Source organism: Copadichromis virginalis, linkage group LG3, assembly GCF_057382275.1.
Source record: "Copadichromis virginalis isolate Kocher_CV1m ecotype Utaka linkage group LG3, C_Virginalis_male_GT1.1, whole genome shotgun sequence".
Taxonomy (NCBI): Eukaryota; Metazoa; Chordata; class Actinopteri; order Cichliformes; family Cichlidae; genus Copadichromis; species Copadichromis virginalis.
The window spans coordinates 14731798-14752911 of record NC_140620.1 but is presented as its reverse complement, the minus strand read 5'-3'; the positions used below and the strand labels follow the sequence as shown (position 1 = coordinate 14752911).

Here is a 21114-nt window from a genome sequence, read left to right as displayed (position 1 = left end):
AGTATGGAGTGCATAATGTTGAAGTTCCAGTAGTGAAGCTGAGTTGTTTATGAAGTGTTCAGCAGTCTGATGGCCTGATGGAAAAAGCTGTCTCTCAGTCTGCTGGTACGGGACCGGATGCTGCAGAACCTCCTTCCTGATGAAAGTAGTCTGAACAGTTTATGGCTGGGGTGACTGGAGTCCTTGATGATCCTCCCCGCTTTCCTCAGGCAGCGCTTCCTGTAGATGTCTTGGAGGGGGGGAAGCTCACCTCCAATTATCCGTTCAGAGCACCGCACTACTCGCTGGAGAGCTTTGCAGTTGTAGGCGGTGCTGTTGCCATACCAGGTGGTGATGCATCCAGTGAGGATGCTCTCAATGGCACAGTGATAGAAGGTCCTGAGGATGCGGGGGTTCATGCCAAATCTTTTCAGTCTCCTGAGAAAGAAGAGGCGCTGCTGCGCCTTCTTCACTGTTTTGTTTATGTGTACTGACCATGTAAGATCCTCAGCAAGATGTACACCAAGGAACCGGAAGCTGCTCACTCTCTCCACAGCAGCGCCGATGATGGTGATGGGGGTGTGTACTTCTCTGCACCTCCGGAAGTCCACTATCAACTCCTTTGTCTTTGCGACGTTGAGGGTGAGATGGTTGTCTTGACACCAGTGGGTCAGGGCGCTGACCTCCTCCCTGTAGGCCGTCTCATCACCATTGATGATAAGACCCACCACTGTAGTGTCGTACGCAAACTTCACAATGATGTTGGAGTTGTCAGTGGCTGTGCAGTCGTAGGTGTAGAGTGAGTATAGGAGAGGGCTCAGTACACACCCTGTGGAGCACCAGTGTTCAGTGTGATGGGGGATGGTAAATGGCCTGTATTTATATAGCGCTTTACTAGTCCCTAAGGACCCCAAAGCGCTTTACATATCCAGTCATCCACCCATTCACACACAGGTGATGGCAAGCCACATTGTAGCCACAGCCACCCTGCGGGGCACTGACAGAGGCGAGGCTGCCGGACACTGGCACCACCGGGCCCTCTGACCACCACCAGTAGGCTACGGGTGAAGTGTCTTGCCCAAGGACACAACGACCGAGACTGTCCAAGCCGGGGCTCGAACCGGCAACCTTCCGATTACAAGGCGAACTCCCAACTCTTGAGCCACAATCGCCCCCATTGAGGTGATGCTGCCCAGTCTGACCACTTGGCGTCTGTCAGACAGGAAGCTAAGGATCCAGCTGCAGAGGGAGCTGCTCAGTCCTAGATCCTGCAGTTTCCTGTCCAGCTTCGAGGGAACGATGGTATTGAATGCTGAGCTGTAATCTACAAACAGCATTCTCACATACGTGTCTCTCTTCTCCAGGTGTGACAGGGCAGTATGTAGTGTCAGGGCTATGGCATCATCAGTACATTGATGAACTCTGTGTAAAGTTTGTCTTATTAAACAGTTTGATGTGAAAAATGAAGAAATGGTCTCAGAACAAGTAGTTTGAGCCATGATTTCAGATTCAAACAAATTTAACTGTTTTCAGTGGTACATGTGGAGCTTTATCACAGGAGGAGACACACTGACACATATTTCCTTTCAATTTGGTTTTCTACTTGTTTTCTATCTTTTTAGTTAATTAACTGATTTTAATTCTCAAATTTTGCCACCTAATTCATTATTTCCAAAGATATGCATGTGGCACAGTAAACTATAAAGACACATCTCCTGGATGCACTGGTATGCATCTTCAGTGATGTATCCTGGGGTCATCATGTGTTTCGGGTCTCACAACATCATACACCCTCGCCCAGGCGACCCAGCCGGGGTTGTTCAGGCCCCGACTTGCTTACCAGTAGCTACCCACGGATCAGCCCTCTTGATCCACAGCCACCTTGTGGCTTTCTCTGCCGCTTCACTCACAGCCTGGATGGCCCTCTTCTTGGCTGCCCCAGCCATGCCCAGCCGGCCTAGGACTTTGCAGAGTGATCGTCTTGCAAACCCCCTACAACCCACTTCTATGGGCTCATAGAAAGTCTTCCAGCCCCTTCCCCTGCACTCTTGCACTAGTTCTTGGTACTTTCCTCGTTTCCTTTCATTGGCCTCCTTAATCCGCTCTTCCCAGGGCACTGTGAGTTCCAGCATGATCAGCTGTTTTGAGGCCACAGAAATAATTATCATGTCTGGCCGGAGTGATGTTTTTGCAATGTTCTGAGGGAACTTTAGTTGTTTACCCAGGTCAGCCTGTAGCTGCCACTCAGAGGCTGTGTTGAGGAGGCCAGTTGTCAAATGTGGGTGCACCTGGGGTTTCTCTCCAGCTTTAATAAATCTTTCCCCACAGATGGAGGTTTGCTGGGCTTGGCAGAGTGTCGTATACTGCCTGCACTAGGAATCGGATCCGGTGGAAGTCTGCCTGCATGATCTATGCCCAGGTGACCTTGCGCTGCAATGTGCTCTCCCACCTTGTCCATGCTCCCTGCCGCTTAAGGCCTACAGCTCTACCTACTCGCTCCTCCTCCACACCTGCTCGGACCTCTTCCTGGAGTAGCTGGTGTTTCTCCTTTCCCTGTGCCCTGCTGACCTGGGCCTTTGGGAAGTACCCCAAGCCTGCTACCCCTGTTGCTAAGACCCCCACCAGTGTTTTCTGCCTTAGGCGTGACTCCGCCACCTCAACTGCCTTCTCAGCCTTCCACTTTCTTCCTGTCCTTACCTCAATACCTGCTGATGCCACCTTGCAGTCTTTAGAATCTCTGTACTGTAGGGCTTCTCGTGTGCAAGCCACCTTGAACTCATCTGTGAGACCACTGAAGGGTAACTGCACGCTGTTGCTTGCCCCATACAAGGCAGTGCTTGTGAGACTGCGGGGAAGTCCCAGCCACTTACGAAGAAAGCCACTGATCTTCCTTTCAAGAGATTCCACAGTAGTTATTGGAACTGTATAGACAAGCAAGGGCCACAGGATTCGGGGCAGGATGGAATGCTGGTAGATCCAGGCTTTAAATCTTCCAGGCAGGCCGGACTTATCTACCTTAATGAGCCACGCTCCCAGCTCCTCATTTGCCTTCTGAATGGCAGTAGAGTCTTTCAGGCTGGAGTCAAAGAGTTTCCCCAAGCTCTTAACTGGTTGTTCCATTATGGATGGAATAATGGTTCCTGAAATTGAGAACCGGAACTTGTCCGTCACCTTGCCCTTCTTCAGTACCATGGAGCTTGACTTGGAAGGTTTAAAACTCATCCTTGCCCATGAGATGAGTCTCTCAAGACCTTGCAAGATCCACCTACACCCTGGAACTGATGATGTTGTAATGGTGAGGTCATCCATATAGGCTCTGATAGGGGGCTGACGAACACCTGACCTTGTTAACGGCCCTCTGCACTCCACCTCCGCAGCCTTTACCACCATGTTCATTGCCAGGGCAAAGAGCGTACCTGAGATGGTACAGCCTGTTATTATACCTTTCCCGAGTTGGTGCCAGTCTGAAGTAACTGCCCTAGAAGTGACCCTAAGCCTGAAATTGGCATAATAGTCCAGGATCAGATCCTTGATCTTGCTAGGGACATGGTGGAGGTGTAAAGCATGCTCAACCAGTTTGTGTGGGATCGACCCATACACATTAGTCAGGTCCAGCCACAATACAGCTAGGTCGCCTCTGTTCTCATGGGCTTCTCTTTAACGTTTAACTACACCAGTGTGCTCTAGGCAACCAGGAACTCCTGGGATCCCCCCCTTCTGAACTGATGGATCAATGTAATTGTTTCTAAGGAGAAACTCAGTCAGTCTCCGGGAGACAACGCTAAAAAACACCTTCCCCTCCACGCTCAACAGTGAAATGCTCCGAAACTGGTTTATGTTTTTCGAATCCTCCTCTTTGGGAATCCAGTCTCCCTCTGCGCACCTCCACTGATCAGCAACTCTCCCTCTCCGCCATATCACCTTTAAGATCTTCCACAGGTGGAGAAGCAGCTCTGGGCAGCGCTTATAGACAGGGTAGGGTACGCCACTGGGACCTGGGGAGGATGCTGAGCGGGCTGCTTTGATGACCTCACACACCTCCTTCAAACTTGGCTCCGTCAACTTGAACTCTACAGATGGTGGGGCAGGGTTGATGAGAGCTTTGTTTGGTCCCAAGTCTTGTTCTCTCAATGGGTCACTCATGGTCTCATGAAGGAAGTTATTCACCTCCTCTGCTGAGCACTCCAACTGCCCGCTTCGCTTAACCCCAAGCAATTATTTGGAAAAGCGAAAGGGATCAGCAATAAAAGCTGCATGTTTCCTGGCTCTCTCTCTTCCTCGCCTCCTGTGCCATTCTGCTCTACGGAGGGTAATCAGCTTCTTCCGCAAGATGTTGTGCAGTTCCTCTAAAGCTTGCTTCTCCTCCGCATCAGCGTTCTTGAACTGCTTCTTAAGGCTCCTGAGCTCCTGGCGCAGTTGATGAATCTTCATGGCCCTGCGGTTCATGGTGTAAGGCAGGGGTGGCCAACCCGCGGCTCTCGAGCCGCATGCGGCTCTTTGCCTGGTTTCATGCGGCTCTTACGTTCATATCAAAGTTTGTGTTTTGATTTTTTTTATGTTGTTGTTTTAAAATGTGCGCGTTCGCTTCGCTTGAGTTCAATACGGTATTTTCATCAAATGCGCATGTGTGTGAGATGAAAATACCGCAGTTTCCCAGTAGGAGCAAGTTCGCCCTTAAAATGGCAGGAAAAAAATGCACAGCAAAAAGAAAATATGAAGATGAACACAGGACGTTTTTAACAGAGTGGGAGAGTTTATATTTTTTTGTTGAACGCAATGGCAAGCCATTCTGCCTTATATGTCAGACGTCATTAGCGCATTTCAAAGCTTCAAATCTTCAGCGCCACTTCAGCTCACTCCATGCTAACATCGACCAGGAATTTCCAAAAGGGACTGAACTTCGCAAGCACGAGTTGGCCACTTTGAAAAGTCAGGCAGAGAAGCAGATACAGTTTTTCCAAAAATTTACGAAGCGGTCAGAGACCATAACGCTCGCATCCTATCAGCTGGCTTGGAACATTGCACGGGCTAAAAAGCCATACAATGAAGGGGAGTTCGTTAAAAAATGCCTCAGTGATGTTGTTGAGATCTTGTCTCCTGAAAACGACAAATTAAAACGCATGGTATCAGACGTCCAACTGTCCCGCCACACTGTTGAACACAGAATATCGGACATTAACACGGCTATTGAATCACAGTTGCACTCTGACCTTCAAGCATGTGAGTATTTTAGTGTCGCATTGGATGAGAGTTGTGATATACAAGACAAGCCTCAGTTGGCAATATTTGCACGGTCTGTTTCAAACGATTGTGTGATCAAAGAAGAGCTCCTGGATATTGTGCCATTAAAAGACAGAACCCGTGGCATAGATGTGAAAGAAACCATGATGGCTGCATTTGAAAAAGCAAATCTGCCCATAACGAAATTAACTGCAATAGCCACGGATGGAGCACCAGCCATGATGGGATCTGTGAACGGGCTTGTGGGGCTGTGCAAAGCTGACCAAACTATTCCTGACTTTTGGAATTTCCACTGCATCATCCACATGGAGCAACTCGTGTCTAAATCATTGAATTTAGATAACGTCATGAAGCCTGTGATGGAAATCGTCAACTATATCCGCACACATGCGCTTAACCACAGGCAATTCAAGAATCTCATCGCTGAGCTGGACCAAGGGCTTCCAGGTGACCTGCCGCTGCACTGCACTGTGAGGTGGCTGTCAAAAGGCCAGGTACTCTCTCGCTTCTTTGAGCTTTTGGATGCCGTGAAACTGTTTATGGAAAAGAAGGACAAGGACTATCCCGAGCTCTCGGACCTCAAGTGGATTATGGATCTGGCCTTTTTGGTCGACATGCTGTGTCACTTGGACAGACTGAACCTGACCCTGCAGGGTAAGTTAAAAATGCTCCCTGACCTAGTGCAAAGTGTGTTTGCGTTTGTCAACAAACTGAAGCTGTTCAAGACACATATTCAAAAGGGAGATTTAACGCATTTTCCCACTCTGCTAAAAGCCAGCGGGCAAGTCGCCAGTGCTGCCCTGAGTAAGCAAAGAGCCAGATATGCAACGCTGATTGAAAACTTGCACGAAAGCTTCGTGACCCGGTTCCATGATCTACAATTGAAAAGGCCACAGATTACGTTCCTCGTCGACCCATTTAATGCAGAGACCGGCTGTTTGAAAGTCCCGCTAGTCACAGATGAAGCTGCGGCTGAGTTGGAGATGATCGATCTTTGTGAAGAGGACCAATTGAAACCTGCTTTAAGGGAAGGGACCATTGAGTTCTGGAAAAGTGTGCCAATGGAAAAATACCCCAATGTCAAACGGGCTGCGCTTAAGATACTGTCAATGTTTGGGTCAACATACGTCTGCGAGTCTGTGCTTTCTACCCTAAAACATGTGAAATCAAAGCATCGATCTGTTCTGACTGACACACATGTGAAAGAATTGCTTCGAGTGACAACAACGGAAGACAAGCCAGATTTAAAGAGGATTGTTCAAGGCAAGGAATGCCAGAAGTCCCACTAAACAACATGCATTATAAAAGTAAATGCTATTGTAGATTATTATATTTTTGTTTGTGGACTTGGTTGAACTGAGAGTTTGTGTGTGTGAGACAGTGCACACAATGTTCATTGTTGAAAATGACTGGCCTGTGGTTTTAGTACTGTAGGAGTCCATTTCTGTCATTATCATGTTGGTGTGTGACATTTACAATAAATCTGGCTGAGCAGAGATGTGTGTATTTTGTGTGTGAGAGAGAGAGAGAGAGAGAGAGAGAGAGAGAGAGAGAGAGAGAGAGAGAAAAGGATTGGTGATGTTCATGTGTGCCCATGCGTATGATGTGGCTCTTTGCGGTAACACAGTAAAAAAAAAGTGGCTCTTGGTCTCTGACTGGTTGGCCACCCCTGGTGTAAGGGGTCTTGTTGTTACACTTCTCGATCAGACGAACCTTTCTGAGGTGTAGCTGACTATGATGGTGGTCATTGTTTTAAGCCTGCTGTCGGCATCTCTTTTGGCTACAGCTTGTATGATGTTGGAGACATCCTCATCAAACTTCTGCCACTCGCTCCGGCTGCTGGCTGTGGCCACTTAATCCGCTGTTGTGGAACTACACTGCTTGGATTGGAACAGTCCAGTGCATAGAGGGACTGGGCTCTGTGGGGTGCCTCCTGGCCAGGCTCCTCCTGCGTCTCACCAGGTTCAGGACCTGTGCGTTGCACCTCACTCTCCCGCTCCAAACATTTCATTCTAGCCTAATGGACCTTTAGGCCACGCTGGTTCTTACACAGCTTGCCGCAGATACATGTCTTACTCGTAGTCCTTTCATTGCGTTGGTCGTTAACCTTGAGTCCGTCCGATTGGAGACCTCATCCTCCCCCCCTCTCGGGATCTCCTGGGGGTATCTTTCTTTAGGGCTTTCCGTAGCTTTTTGGGGTGCTTTCTCACGAAAACTGCAGACCGGGATGCTAGCCCACCCTGCCCCTGGAGCCATCTTACCGAGCTGTCATCTGTCTCTCCAGTAGTCACCAAACTTTCTTGGTTGTCACCTAGTCTCTTCCTAGGCATCACTGGCTCAGCCAGAGTTTAACTATAAAGACACATCTCCTGGATGCACTGGTACGCATCTTCAGTGATGTATCCTAACAGTATCTTTAGCAGTAGCTCGGGACCTGACGGTAAATGTTTACTTTGTCTCTCTGAGATTTACTGATAGAAACCTTTGCAGAGAGAACAACACAGTATGAACTGTCTTCTCACAGGTACTGATAAAGAAACAAATATAGAGTTTCTCTTAATTCTGCTTCAGAGTGTTTTCTGTAATCTTGAACTTCACATTTTAAGTTTGCAGATGGTGAGCTAAAGTTGCCAGAATGTAATTTTCCTACAAAAATACAGGCTAAGTGTGTACCTGTGTTAGTGTTTTAACTGAGGAAGCTCAACAAAGCCAGTCCTTCTTTGTATTAATTGACTTGACAAAAGCAACAAACCCAGGTGAGAGATAAAGGGTATCACAACAGTGGTTATCTGTTTTCTCTTATTTTGATCTAATACAGGAGACATTAAAGTCACTTTAGCAAAATGTATTTTAATAGTTGAATGTTATTGGCAATAACCTACAAATATGACTGATCGGTGTTCTAGTTTGAGCCCTGCTAGCTCAATCAACAAAATGCAGTGAATGAACAAAAGAGAACTCTAAATCAAATCAATACTTGGTGTGAACACACTTTGCCTTCAAAACAGCATCAAGTCTTCTAGGTGCACTTGCACACAGTTTTTGAAGGAACTCAGCTGGTAGGTTGTTCTTAACATTTTGGAGAACTAAGCACAGACCTTCTGTGGATGTAGGCTTCCTCACATCCTTCTCTCTCTTCATGTGATCCCAGACAAACTTGATGATGTGCTCTGTGGGGGCTGTACAATCACTTCCAATACTTCTTGTTCTTCTTTACACTGAAGATAGTTCTTAATGACTATTCTTACCTGCAGAAAAAAATGTTGGTGCAAGAAGAACAGAGAACAAAATATGAGCTCAAGATTATAATCTATATTGACTAATCAAAGTGACCTTAAAGTTCTGTATAGTTAGTGTTTATTAGTGATGTCCTTTGGTGTATTGCAGGCCTTAGGATTAAGTTTTACTTTTCCAACTTTGTTTTATTGATTTCAACAATGACATGACACGAGGGACAGTCTGGCCATATGCTTGGCTAAGTGTGTCAAATATATTCCTCCTAAATACACTCAGTTTCGAACAAGACCAAAACATGTGGACATGGTTGACAGGCGATAGTCCGCATCTGCTACAGGCATCACTAATGGTTGGATAGATTTTAGATAATTTTGCGTTTGTATAGTGTACTTTATAGACCACCTTGCAATGAATCAAAGCATGACGAGCACAAATTGAGGACGAGTGAATCAATTTCAAAGCAGAATCCCACTGCTGTTCTGGCAGGGTTGTCTGTAGCTCTTCCTCCCAACTCAGCTTAATATGAGAAATTGATTTGGGGACAAAAGCATCTAGTATTTTATACAAGGCCAATGAGGGTTCGTCTGCAGGATGATATCCAGATTTGTTTCTGGAGGCCGATTGGAAAAGTGAGGGAACTGCGTTTTTACAAAATCTCTAGCCTTAAGATAATGAAAAAAGTTGGAATTAGGCAGGTAATATTTAGAGGATTAAGTTTTACTTCAGTGCAGTTCAGTGATTGATGGAGGGAATTTTATTGTAGTCACAGAGATCCTTAACAGGGAGGAGAAAAAGAGTAACACTGGATCACAACGATAAATTCTAAGAAAACAATATGTATTTAATTTTATCCAATCAAAACCATCTTTATTCATAAAGCACTTTAAAATACCCAGCACAGGACTAATAGAATAAAACAAAATGGTAAAAAACAAAAAACATCAAAATTGAAACAGCCCTATATTTAAAACAAGATAAAACAGCATAGAATCAAATAATAACAAACAAACAAACAAACAAACAGAAGAGGCCTGTCTTATCTGTAAACGCAGATTGTTCCACCGTTTTGGTGCTGCTACAGCACAAGCACAATCTCTTTTATGTTTATGCTCAGTTCTGATTACATTAAGGGACAGTCATCAGCTGGCATCTAAATACACATTTAGGGCTACCAAAAACCATCACCTCAGTCTTTTTGTCATTGAACAGATTTATCCAGAGGAGAGATGCATCAGTGCAAACGATTTCATTCTTTAAACCTGGACTCTGTGAATGGCCGACTGTTCGATGTGCTAAAGCAGTGGTTCCCAAACTTTTTTGACTGGGCCTCCCTTTGTTTTACAGAAAAATGTTCGCGCTCCCCCCCCCTCGCGAGTTCACACACACACACACGCACTAACACATCCTCCAACCACACACACCCATATTTTGCTCAATTGTGGTTTATTTCACACCTCAAACATTTATTAAAAAAAATTAAGCAAATACAAGTAATCTGCAGGTAATAATAAAATAAACTACTAACTATTTTACGCTACGTCCACACCTACATGGGTATTTTTGAAAATGCAGCTGTTTCGTCCACACGTAAACGGTGTTTTGAATCACCGAAAACGGAGATGTTTTTAACTCATTTTTTACCTTTATGTGTGGACGAGGAATGCAACGTCCTGTTTGAACAGGAACAACAGTGAACAACTGTTCTGTTTGTCATGCAACGTTAAAGGTATGTGCCTCTTTTCATGTCACGCTGTGCGCCACGTTATTGCTTACATGAGAGGAATGGCAGATAGTCAGATTAACAGTATTTTGTCTCTATCTTAAGGTTTTACACGCTTACATATAAACACGCAGTTACTGTCCCTCTATTTAGAAAGGCAGAGGAATCACGGTGTAATTATTTTCCATGTAGTTGTTTTTTTCCTGTGTAATAATATTCAACATTGCTATCAATAAATTAAAAAAAAAAGCCTCTCTGTGCAAAATGGGTTTAAAAACATGAACAGCTGTGGGATACTGTTTTTCCTTGATTTGAACAGGGGGAACAAATCGTGGCAGGATCAGCCTGATATTATTTGACCTACCTTGGCACTTGTGCAGGTGAAACCAAAGGGAAGATATGCTTCACCATATTTTCTAGTCTTTGGCTTAGAATGAAGTTGGTTTGGAAACATATTCAGCTATGCTTTATCTCCTGCTTTGCGTTTGTGTAGGCACCACATGATAGCAGTGTCCAAGCGTTGTTGGGTTTTTTTTCCCTTTTCATAGAAAACATTATTTCTCATCAGACCATGAGCAACATTTAGGCATGTAACACAGTAACACTTTTATTTTTTTACATATTCAGCAGAGAGAGTTAGCTGTGTGCACTACTAAAAAAAGGCTGTTCTAATTCTCAGCATCGCTCCTCTCTTTCCCTGAGTCCTTAGCAATTCTCCCTCTCACGATGACGTTTTGCTCAAGGCCAAGGAAAGAGTTTAGGGAAAGGAGTAGTGATGCGCGAATCATGAACGAATTGTTCAATACTCGAGAATCACTTTACTGACTCATGAATCATGATTCACAAGCCCAACTGACTCATCTCTGTTGCTGTTAGCAGCAATATATCTAGCTTATAATTAAAATTGTGGAGAAAAACACAACATCCAGTATCTTAACAAAATAATTTCTGCTCTGAACTGGAAGAAAAACCCCTGAGTAGAAGCTCACATCAAGACAATAGCTCCTCAGTTCACAGTAGCATCGCTCTGCTAACATGCTAACAGCACATTTGAGCTACTCATCCCCTCCCTTCCTGTGCTGAATCGTAGGGTAAGCAAATCACTCAGGACTCACTAACCCCCTCCCTCCTGTGCTGAATCGTAAGCGTAAGCGAATCACTCAGGACTCACTAAGCCCCTCCCTCCTGTGCTGAATCGTAAGCATAAGCGAATCACTCAGGACTCGCTCACCCCCTCCCTCCTGGCTCACAGCTTTTTCTTCTTCTTGGTTGGCAACCAATGTTAAGGCGCATTACCGCCCACTGGCTCACAGCTCAGTGGACATTTAGATGAGAAAATATATATTTGACACATTTAAGGAAAATACTAATAAAATAAAAATAAACAAAATAAATGTTTATTAAGAAATTTTGATAGGAAATTGCTTAATTTTAGAAATGTTTTGCTCTTTTTTGCTCTATAAAATAGTTTTTTTGTTTTAGAATCACTCATCTTAGCAGTAGGATTTACATGAAAAGAGAAACAAATTAAGTTTGAGTGAAAATGTACATTTTTGCACTCTCTGGTCAACTGACTCAGTGAATCAAATGACTCAAAAATTCGTTTCGCTTTGGTGAGTGACTCATTCAAACTCGATTCAGTAAAAAGAATCAAATTTACCATCACTAGAAAGGAGATTGGCGCTAATTTTGAAATAACACTCCACGTGGTTACCTTGTGACACTGAGTCATGTGACCGCACAGCCACAAATCACAGCAGAGCCGGGAAAAGGGGGCGGAGCAAAGTGTCTGTGCAGGAGTGGAGTCCAGCAGAGAGAGCTGCTTTTTCATGAAACGTGAGTAAAGTAGTGAACTTACAGGAACATATACCACTATCAACGTTTGGATCGATACCTGCATCGATCTGCACACCCTTGTCTCCTGGATTGCAGTTTAGATCAGCGTGAACCACGTGGGTCTCTGCTCCCTGATCTGTTTCCTGTGTTTGGAAAGACTTCCACCTTCATCACGGAGTTTCTCTCGGCTTTTTGTGGGCTCATCTAAAGGTAAGCACCGAGCTAACTTTAATGTGGGTTCAGTTTATGTTGAGTTTAGCTCTGTTCAGAATAATAGATTGCTTGATATACACTGGAGTTAGACAGACTGTAGAGTTTGTAATTGCTTGGAACATTATGAAATGGCGGTTGCTAGGGGGTAAGAATACATATAGAAAATTAGTCTTGGAATATGAACAAAAGGATGGGCTGCAGGGCAGGAGAACAACCAACCCCCACCAAGAACAGTCAACCCCCACCCCCAGGACAGGAAGCCACAGGTACAAGCCTGGGGGAGGGCAACCCATGGTGAATAATCCGGTTGTTCAGTGATGACGCGACGAATCCTACTTCCGGGCCTAAAGTAGTCTGCGTTTAATATGGCTTTTGTGTTGTTAACCTGTTTAATGTTTTGTATTTTCTTCTATTTGATCTCAAAAAGCTCCTAAAACAGTCAGTGATCACTGTTGACCTCCCTCGGCTTTCATTACCGCTAATCATTTATTTAAGCTCAGTTTTTAAAACCTTAGGATGTAGCTACAGCCCATCCCATGCAGCAGTATATGAAGGACTAACCTCGTATTGTGGATGGATTATCTCAGTTGTTCTCCTGGCTGAAGTTTGGTCCCTTTACAACATCCTGCCATGCGATTACATTTGTTCATGACCACCGAGAACACTCACGTTAACTTTTATTGAGTGGAAAAAAAAGTTAGCTTGTTTATATTATGCTAACATAGCTGTGTCGCTAGCGGTCACGTAGCACATCATTATACACCAGCTAGCCAAACTTCAGTAACCCTACAAACGTCACTGCTGTTTAGTTTCCCGTCTTCATTTATGTTGGAAGTGATAACAGAGCTGTAAGTTTGAATTTGTTTCCAAAACCCCGCAGTCAGGACATGCTATATTGTATTTAGATAGAAGCTAGCGAGCTTACTCCCTGCTAACTTCTAACTCCATTAAATGTCATAAATTCCGTTTTCATAGATGCCTGGATGTTAAACTCAATTGTTACACCTGGTAGAGCAGAACGCTGATCATTTTATTAAAGATGAAAGACTTTAGACAGTTTTTCAACTCTCAGTAATGCCATAGTAATCGTTTGATATATGGACCTGCAGCGGAGTTTAGGTCCAGACACTGCTAGTGACGTCAGACTCAACAATTGGATAGAGGCTGTGTCCCAATTCAGGGTCTGCACCCTTGAAGTACGCATTTTAAGTACCATTACCTCACCGCCACGCGACGACGGCTGTCCCAATTCGAAGTGTACTTCAAATTGGGACAATACTCCAAATGCGCCGTCGATTTCCCCAAATATCAAGCGTGGTCCGGTGCACGCTTCGTGGTCCCATATATCCCACAATTCATAGCGCGGCGGTGGGTGTGGATAATTTTGCCGCAAAATACGGCAGAAGGGAGCGGCCGAAGAGGTTGTTTTTTTTTTCCCCAAACTTTATTGAAATTATAAAGCGAACAGTCACTCATTCCAGTTCAGTTTGTACAGTAGACATACAAGGCAAATAAGAGTAACAATATACAGTACAATGAAATAAGAAGGATAAATAAATAAAGGCTAACAAAAGAAAAAAAAGGGGGGAATGTGACAGACTTCATAACAACTTTGTACTTGAAAGTTGTGACAGCTCATTCGTTAAACATTTCTGAATGAATTTCTATCAATGATAAACCTTTTTTATTGGAAGTTAATTTAAGAGAGTTTAACCCTTTAGAGCCGGTCGGAGCGGGCGCGCTCTGTTTTGCGTAACTATTTTTAAATCCCGGTAGCTCTGCAACCACGTAAGCTAGCGCAATAATTTTTTTTGCATATGAAACCGGAGGAGTTGTACTTACATCTTATGCCATCAGCTTGTCCTAGGTCACAGTTTCCTTTCACATATAGCTTTGCAAAAACTGCATAAAAAGCACTTGCAGCAACAAAAACATAATATTCCAGAAACACGCTTTGCCGATCCGATCAGCTGTTCGTAACACTTCCTACGTCCATCAGCACGAACTATCGCATGACCTGCCTGAAACCGGAAGTGATGTCATTTTGCGGAAATGTAGTTTTTTACCATCATGTTTTTAAAAGTTATCTTTGACTTTATGGCTTTCTGTGTCGTTTCTGGGATGCTTAGGACTCATATTGCACTGCTGGAAATAGTTTATTTTGATGCATATGCTGCTTTTTTGCAAATTTGCATTATAATATTTATTTTCGTTTTTCCTGCAGTGTATAGAAATTGGTGTATTTCAAAAATAAAACTATGAAGACACTTAAAAAAAATTTCCCGTGGTGGGAAACTATTTTGTGCAACTTTTTTGTATTTTCAATTTTGAGGGATAAGCCTCTTAAATTTCTCTAACTAGAAATATATCTTAAAAAATCAAATACGATTTTCAATTTCTTTGTAGTTTATTGCACTTTTTTGCAATTTATGTGATTGCTATGCTCTTAATGCAAGCATATTATTAAAATTTAGGCTGTAGTGGTTGTATTGATGTATAGCAACTTGAAATGCTCCCAAAAATGGCTCTACAACATTTCAATGGGAGCAACAGGACGGTCAGATGTGGCTGATTTTACTACAGAGTAGGACAGATTGTAGAGTAGCAAACATCGTCGGAAAAGACGTTTTCAACACTGCAGGTTACCTGGGTGTGATGTTTTTCTGCTAAAAAGAAACATGGTCTGAGTCCTACCTAACTATATAAAGAGTAACTGAAGGTTAAATGCAGTAAAAGTCTCCGCCTGATTGCTACCATCAAAAAGAATCGTACTCCAACAGCTCCTGGATGAGGTCTTCTGCTGCTCTCCTCGGTATCTGTTCATAGTTTATTGAGTGAGGCTGCGTCCACACTAGCTCGGATAGATTGGAAAACGGCGTTCTCTTCTGAAAACATTTCGTGTCCACACTAGCATTTTCAGTTGTTTTCACAGCGTTGCGCGTCCACATTGAAATGGCCAAAAATCCTTACTTGCCAGTAGGGCTGGGCGATATGGCCTAAAATTCATATCGCGATATCATTTGAAGCATGTGCATTAACGATATATATCACGATATATTCTTTTCTTCTGTATAACGTATTTTCCACACTATAAGGCACACTTAAAATCCTTTAATTTTCTCAAAAATTGAGAGTGTGCCTAATGTGTGAATTCTGGTTTTGCTTACTGACCTCGAACCGATTTGGGCTGCAGAAATCTGTTAAAAAATGTTTTAGTACAACTTTGGTAAGCCGCACTGCTTGATGGATTGTCAGAGCATTACGGCTGCCATAGTGAGGAGCTTCGCGGAGTAATCTGGGTCCAAAACTCCGTCCGCTTCAGGTCCCAAAGTCAAAAGAACACTAAGAGTTAAAAACGGTCTAAATTCTTTCGTCTTTAATTAAATCATCAGCATTGCTGCTTTATCGGGTGTAACAATTAAGTTTTACATCCATGAAAACAGAATTTATTAAATTTAACAGAGTTAGAAGTTAACAGGAAGTTAGCTCGCTAGTTTCCACCTAAACATTTCATACCATGTTCTGACTGAGAGATTTTTGAAACTAATTAAAACGTACAGCTCTGCTACCACTTCCAACATAAATGAAGACAGAAAACTAAACAGCAGTGGCGTTTGCAGGGTTACTGAAGTTGGACTACCTGGTATATAATGTTGTGCTACGTGATGGCAACAGACACAGCTATGTTAGCAAATTTATATAGTTTCTATCGTATATCGTTTATATCACCCACTCCTACGTGCCAGTACTGCGCATGTGTGAAACGCAAGAAGATTTGACCTGCCTCATTTCTGTCTGCTGCTTATTTACTTTCTGGTGTTCTGACAAACAATCCTACTTTGGCAAAACTTCCTACCGTAAGTAGTTTATGCACATTTCTGCTGTCACAGAGTAATCCCAGCACAAATTTAAGTAGTTATGACACTTTGCCACTTAACTTTGCCCATCAGAGTATGATTGTAGCTCATATTCAAAAAGCCAGGACAGTTTGCCACTTAATTTTACCCGTTAAAGTATGCTTGTAGGTAACATTCACAAAGGTATCATGGTTTGGCACTTAATTTTACCCATCAGAGTATGTTTCTAGCTGTTATTGACAAAGGTAGGATGGTTCGCCACCGAATTTTAGCTGTTAAAGTATGCTTGTAGCTCAGATTAACAAAGGTAGGATGGTTTGGCGCATGTGCTGAAACAACGGGTAGGATGGTATGTCAGGTCTCCCAGATGGTATGTCTGGATTCCCAGAACACCGGCTCTTTGAAACGTGGCAGCAAAATGTTGAGGAAAAGCACAGTTTTTTAAATGGACTAACAGTGAGGTGGACTTGTTGCTGTGAGTAACACAAAAGTAAAAAGTTGCAAAAGTGATTCAGAGTTAAATAATTTCAAGAAATCTGGAGCATGTAAAGACTGATATGAATCTTTAATAGGACTGTCAAAATTGAGAGCAAACAAAACAACTGCTGTATAATGCCCTCCGCTATCTTAGTTTAATTGGTCACATGACTGCATCATAAGGTTAGCATGCGTCATCGTTTTAGAACGTTTCCACTCTGCAACGCAAATCCACCGTTTTCAGATGTATTTGTTTTCAAGAGCGTTTTGAAACCACTGCGCTTTCCACCAGCGTAAACGCCGTCTCAGTGTGGACCAGATGCCAAAATGGAGAGAAAACAATACATTTTCAAACAAAAACGCATTAGTGTGGACATAGCCTCAGGCTACACTCACACTATTCAGCTGGTGTTTCCACTTCAATGTAGTCCACGTCTATTCCATTAAAATATGGTCTACAGTGTCAGTCCCATACTAAACACACTAATCTGGCTAAGTGTGTCACGGTTGGCGGGTTGAGCCGTGTGGTGTGGAGGAAAAGGAGGACCCAAAATGCAGACAGCCGACTGATGATATGAGTGAAAGTTTATTTACAGGTGACAGTGGCAGGAACAGACAACGAATCATGAGACATACTAACGGAAACCTAAACTGGGAAAACTAAAGAGCAACTAGAAATCCTCAGGACATGGGGTGAAAGGCAGAGAGACGCAGACTGACGGAGGATACCAAAAACGCAGAGATACACGGATGAAATGCAGATGAGCCGACAACGAACACAGACCGACACCCACTATATATACACACACACATACACACATACACAAGGTAATCGGGTAATCGCACACAGGAGGGAAGAACAGCTGATCTGATTACACATGATGACTGGAGGACACAAGCTGAACACAATGACAACAGACACAGACCGTCAGAATAGAACAGGAAATCCAGAACACGAGCCTTCAGCGCCATCAGATCTGATATTTTATCTAATCGCGATATGTTTGTAAACACATCTGAGGGCTCGATTGTACCTGAGGAGACACTGGACAGCTTTGTCCTGGTTAATGCTGAGAACCTTAAGAAAGTTTTCTCCACAGTGAGACCCACCACATGTCTTTTAGATCCAATCCCTTCTTCACTCTTTAAAACACTTTATGGATTTTTTGAGGCTGAGCTTTTATACATGATGAATTGCTCTCTTCAGTTGGGTGTCTTCCCTGCTGCCTTTAAAACGGCGGTGGTGAGACCCCTTCTGAAGAAGAGCAATTTGGATTGTAATGATTTTAATAACTACAGACCTGTATCCAACTTACCATTTTTAAGTAAAATCTTAGAAAAACTTGTTTTTACTCAGATTACTGTTTTTCTCAATGATAGACAGATCCTGGAGATATTCCAGTCTGGATTTAGGGTGAACGACAGCACAGAGACTGCTCTCCTAAAGGTTTTAAATGATCTTAGATGTAACTGGGACGCCCAAAAGCTCTCAGTCCTGGTGCTACTGGATCTAAGCGCAGCCTTTGATACAGTAGACCACGCTATTCTTTTAAACAGACTGAAACACATGGTGGGCCTCTCTGGTGCTGTACATAACTGGTTCACTTCCTATCTCTCTGACAGAACTTTTATGGTGAGTATGGATACATGCTCCTCTAAGATCCATAGAATGACATGTGGTGTGCCTCAAAGGTCAGTTTTAGGCCCTGTACTTTTTAATTTGTATATGCTCCCTCTCGGCGGTGTCATCAGGAGGCATGGAGTGAACTTTCACAGTTACGCTGATGACACGCAGCTGTACATCTCCGTGTCTCCTGATGACACCAGACCAATGGATGCCCTTTTTAACTGTATCTTAGATATACGATCTTGGATGGCAGAAAACTTTTTACAACTTAACCAGGACAAGACTGAAGTTTTAATCGTCGGTCCTGAGGCTCAGAGAGAGAAACTCTTGTCTAAATTAGAGGCATTTTCACTATGTCCTTCGCTACAAGTAAAAAACCTGGGTGTTATTTTTGACTCTGAGCTTGGTTTTATCCCACATGTTAAAAACATGTAACCAAAATTGGATTTTATCATCTAAAAAATATAGCCAGAGTCCGCCCTATTCTCTCTCGGGCCAACACGGAGATGCTGATGCATGCTTTTATTACCAGTCGCATTGATTACTGTAATGCCCTGCTCTCTGGTCTTCCTAAGAAGAATATTTCAACTTTACAACTTTTGCAAAACTCTGCAGCTCGTGTTCTGACGAAGACCAGAGGGCGGGCCCACATTACACTGGTTTTAGAATCGCTGCACTGGCTCCCCGTGTGTTTCAGGATCGATTTTAAAGTTCTTTTATTGGTTTTTAAATGTCTTAATGGTCTTGGGCCTTATCTCTCAGATCTGCTTTTACCATACGAACCCTCGCAGACCCTGAGGTCCTCTGGTACTGGCCTTTTGATTGTCCCTAAAGTCAGGACACATACTCACGGAGAGGCAGCTTTTCAGTGGTATGGTCCTCGTCTGTGGAACAGCCTGCCGGAGGAGCTCAGGGCCGCAGAGAACGTACATGTTTTTAAGAACAGGCTCAAGACCCACCTTTTTAATTTAGCTTTTACTTAACGTTTATTTATTTTATGCTTATTTATTCTATCCTGTTATTCTATTATTAATTTAGACTTTACCTAATATTTATTGATTTTATTCTTATTCATTTTTTAATCTTCTTACTCTATTTATATTTATATTTATATCTATATTGTATCCTGTTCTTATTTATTTTATCATTTTACCCTGTATATATCCTATTGTGTCATATCTCCAGTGTTTCCTCAGAGGGCGCTCTCTGCACCGGGGCTGTGATCGACTGTGGCTGCTGGGTTTCTGGGGGTCCTCTCAGCCTGGCTGGGGGGCTCCTTGGCCTCCCTCCTGCTGTGTGCCCAGCCTGGAGGCTGCGGTCTGTGACCGGCTCCCGGTGCAGACGGCTCCCTGTTATAGTGTTTCCTCACTTGGCTCATGCGAGCCCAGCCCAATTTTTACTCTTTAAGTGTGCGTGTGTGTGTGTGTGTGTGTGTGGGGGGGGGGGGGGGGAATATGTGTGTATTCACATCATTTATGTTAATGAGAGTGTGGGGAGTGAGTTGGAGGGTGGGCTGCTTTTAACTATGTAAAGCACTTTGTGCTACATTTTTTTTTGTATGAAAAGTGCTTTATAAATAAAGATTGATTGATTAAAGCAGGAAACACACAGACTGATTTACAACACAACACGTGGACATGAACAGAGCACCAAGGACAGACACCGGTAGGGCTGAATATACACCAAACTTTAGGTTCAACCCTAAACTAGTACAAAATCAGAATAAACACAAGGCACAAAAATGAACTTCAAGGAAACACAAAACGCTGGGTCAAAATGACCCAGGACCATGACAAAGTGTGTTTTGCTCTCCCACAAAACCATCTTCAGCTGTGTCTCCTTCTTCTCTCTGTACTAAAATTAGAACCTCTGTTGTAATTGTAACACTCAGTGTCTTCCGTGTTGGGTGATTCTCTGCGTTCTTTCTCCTCTTCTTGCTTCAATCTCAGGGGTAGACTGCCCTGAGATATGTTTTTCCACAGACTAGGGGATTATTCTGCCCCTGCAGTTGAGATTTGAGATGGACAGATCCGATATTACGTATTGGTCCGATACTCACCTAAATTACTTGATCGGTTATTGAAAAGAAATACAAAATTTAATACGATCCTTTAAATATCACAAAAGCACTTCACAAAACCTTGTGACATAGCGTAACCCAGCTCATAACCATAGCACATCGGCGCAGCATGCGTCAAGTGATAGAGCAGCTGTGGCGTAAGAGAGCTGTCGGTGGTCTGGTGGAGCATTTGGAGGCTCGCTGCAAAACTAGCATTTCATCTCAGAGAAAGCTGTCCCGGAGAAAGCAAGAAAGCATTCCCACACTAAGCTTAACAACCGATATATGGAGCGACTTCTCCCCCCTCCCTCTCCTGTTGCTACTTCAATCATGAAACTGATCAGTGATCAGCTGATCGGCAGACTTTCATCCTAAATGACTTTTATATCTCGTCGGGACTGGATTTTATATTCCTGATGGAAACTTGGCTTGGATGCGGTGAGTTTTCTTCTTTCTCGGAACTCCTTCCCCCGATTGTTCATTTTTCAACTCTCCCCAGACCAATGGTAGAGGTGGAGGGCGTGCTCCATTTGTAAAATAATTTTAGAATTCCACATTAACAAAGTGAGTTTCGAAATGTTTTTTAAAGTCCTCATTACCATCCTAGCTCCCCTAGGATGGTAATGAGGTGCTTGAAATCTTGTAGGTGGCTGAGTTTATACTGCTACCATTGAGACTGATCGGAACTCCGTCTTTGTGGAGCTATGGAAGTCCATATAGACAGGGTGTAGCATCCCCTGGGTAAAGGCGGTGATGTGCAGGGGGGGTCAGTGGTTTTTCCCTTTCAAGTTCTTGTAGGCAACTGATGACTTTCTTTTTGTAGTTGCTTCTGGGGTTTCACCTTGAAGCTTCATAGGTATTGTTGTCA

General features: G+C 43.5%; 1 protein-coding gene across 1 annotated transcript in view; it reads left to right on the top strand.

The window, feature by feature from the left end:
* LOC146712974 (butyrophilin-like protein 2) overlaps positions 1-21114 on the top strand; it is a 285791-nt gene that overhangs the window by 66181 nt on the left and 198496 nt on the right. The gene's annotated exons all lie outside the window — the stretch shown is intronic.